Below are 3,334 nucleotides of genomic sequence, written 5' to 3' on the forward strand. Positions count from 1 at the left end.
CCTCCAAGTATTACGGTTTGAAGTAATCGTCTCCTAGGTGAGGGGGTGGATTTGTCACTTTTTCAGGTTTGTCTCAAAACTATCCTTATACCTTTGGCAGTCTACTGTCGTCCAAGTGGGTAACACGGCCAACTCAATGTAGTTGTTCATGGATAATGGTAACCTCGATGGTCCTACGGTTGGTGTCAGCGTGAATACTGGCAACTGTTCTCTTGTCTTTCAACATAAAAACAACATAAGAACACAAGAATGGACGAAACAGCAGGGGCCTATTGACCCATACTGGGCAGTCCCGTTTACACCCAACCCCTATCGCTCATATATCCATCCAACCTATGTTTGAAGCTATCCAGCGTATTCGAGTTAATGATGATGTTGGGTAACTTGTTCCACTCATCCACTACTCTATTTCCAAGCCAATATTTACCTATCTCACGCCTTAATCAAAATTTGTTCAATTTAAAACCATTGCTACGAGTTAGCTCCTAGTAGTATAGTTTGAGTACCTATGTTATATCACCTCTGTTTAGCCCTGACTACCATTTATACACCTCGATTATATTGCCTCTCACTTTAACCTGTCTCTGTACTGAAGGTTCCTAATGCCTGGGAGTTGTCTTGTCATTCTCCTCTGAATTCTTTCTCAGGTTTCTATATCCATTCTGTCGTATGGTGACCAGAACTGAACTGCGTAATCCAAGTGAGGTCTCACAAGCGCAAGATATAATTTTAGGATAACCTCGCTATTCTTATAAATAACACTCCTTTGTATTAACCTAAGTACTTTGTTAGCCGTTTTTCGAGCAAATAAACATCCTTGACTTAACAAACACACTCGGAAGATGGAACGAAGACTTCGGTAGTGAAAGTTTTCAAGCGCCTTGAGGTGCCTCCTGTATGTGACCCATGTCTCACTGCCATATAGCAGGGTGGGAAGGACCACTGCTCGATATATGTGCAACTTTGTAGATAATTTCAGCTCCCTACAGCTGAAGATACGGGTGTAGAGTCTACCAAAGGCTAGAGATGAACATCTGATTCGAACTTAAATCTCTTTATCGATGTCCGCAGTGGTGGACAGGTGGTACCCGACATACTGAAAGTGAGTAACATTAGAGAAGGTAGTACCGGAAAGCTGGATCGATGGTGGAGGTCTTGCTGAACCAGGGAAATGCTGAAAGAGAATCTGAGTTTTACGTAGATTCACCTCAAGGTCGAAGTATGCATAAAGATCTGCAAAGGTGGTCAGGATCTCCTGTAGGTCGCATTCAGTGTGAGCAACAACGGTAAGGGCGTCTGCATACTGAAGTTCAATTATGAAAGCTGGAGACAACTTTGTTTATGCCTGGAGTCGTTTTACGTTGAAAAGACCCTTCATTCAGTACTGGATGTCCACCCGCCGACTAAATTGGCACTGGCACAGGTAAGGAAGGCAGCCAAGAAAACTTAAACTGGGTGCCATTGTGCAGGAATTTGGGTGGGCAGCCAAAACGGCTGAGTGTCCGCCAGAGGGCTTCTCTCTTGACCAAATCGAAGTCCTTGGTTAGGTCGATGAAGGCCATGTACAGATCACGACGTTGTTCTCTGCACTTTTTCCTATATCTTGCGGGAAACAATGATCATATCAGTGGTGCCACATGATGGTCTCAATCCAAATTGAGATTCTGGGAGGAAGTTTTCAGCCTCAGGAAGAAGTCTGTTTAGGAGGACTTGGGCGATAATCTTGCCAGCTACGGACAGCAGCAAGATCCTGCTGTAGTTCCGACAATCTGACTGGTCTCCTTGTTCTAATATATACTGACAATGAAGGCGTCTCTAAGGGCTTGGGGGATTTCCTCCTTTTCTCATATATTCTCCAGGAGAAAGTGGAGTCGGATGGTAAGCAGAGGTCCTCCTGCTTTATACACCTCGGCTGAGACTTCATCAGGCCCTGAGACTTATTTTTCATATGTTTGATAGCAGTAGCTATCTCACACAGGGATGGAGGATAGCTGAGGTAGGAGAGCACTGGATGCAGAGGGACCTACTGGGTAGTCAGGACATCCACATCGGTGTTTCGATTGAGCAGCGAAAGATAGTGCTTTTATTAGCATTGAAGGATGCCTTCTTCGTCTATAATTAGGGAGTTACTGTCGGATGAGCGGAAGGGAGGGGAGGGGTGCACCATGAGTGATTCGTCCATAAAATATTTCAGTGGAATTTAAAAATTAACACATCTTGTGTTGATCTCCGAGGTTTTGTATTTCACGTGCTGGGCCGCCACTTTGTTCTTGTAGAAGGTATCCTCTTTTGTTCGAGACTGAGGGTATTTCTGCCAGTCAATTAAAGCAGCACGTTTATTATTGATGAGTACATTGATTTCTGGGTAATTTCCCTCCAACCAACCCTGCTACTGTATATTCTTTTGATCTGGCTGAGGTTTTTGCTATGACAGTGTCGAGGATATCCCATTTGCGTTGTTTGTTGTTGGTTTGTTTATCAGCCCGTCCTCAAGCTGCTCTCTGAAGGCATGTGCTCCCTCTGAATCCTCAACACAACACACCTCTTCTGGAGGCCTTGTTGCCTTCGCCGTTTTGGGGTGACCAAGTGAGAGCTTGTCTCTGACGAGCTAAAGATCAGTGTCGCAGTTGTATGAGCCACGCATGGCTCGGGTGATGAGGACATCTCGGCGATCTCTTTCTCTTACAATAATGTAGTTACCGAGATGCCAGTGTTTGGATCGTGGGTGTTTCCACGAACTCTTCAACTTGGCAGCTTGCCTAAACAAGGTATTGGTGATAGTAATGTTGTATTCAGCACACTTGTTGAGGAGGAGTAGGCCGTTAGGGTTACACTTGCCTAGTCCATTTCTCCCTATTATTCCCTGCCACATGTCAGCATCTCTGCCAACTCTGGCATTGAAGTCACCTAGGAGCACATCCTTATCTTCTCTGGGATAGAGGTTAGTACTCTGTCATCCTTTGCATCCAGTGTTAAGGCGTATACACTGATGAAGAAGGCATGCTGTGAGTGATTCAGTGGGACTCGGAGCGTCATGAGGCACTCGTTGATCCCAACTGGCATTTCAGTTAGTCTACAATATGTAAGATATATTGGCAGATTGCAAAGCCATCTCCATAAATGTGGTTTCTCTCCGTAGCAGGCTTACCGTTCGAAAAGAGGGGATAGCCAGACCTCCGTTCAGTGAGTCGACCTTAGTCTGGGAAGCTGGGATTCACTAATGGCTGGTATGTCGATTTTATATCTAGCCAGCTCCTTTGCCACAAGGGTGGTTCTTCTTTGAGAACGCTCATTCTATGGAGCAACCAAAAGAAGTTGAATAGTTTGTTTTTGT

The sequence above is a fragment of the Homarus americanus genome, unplaced genomic scaffold (assembly GCF_018991925.1).
Source record: "Homarus americanus isolate GMGI-L3 unplaced genomic scaffold, GMGI_Hamer_2.0 scaffold25467, whole genome shotgun sequence".
NCBI lineage: Eukaryota > Metazoa > Arthropoda > Malacostraca > Decapoda > Nephropidae > Homarus > Homarus americanus.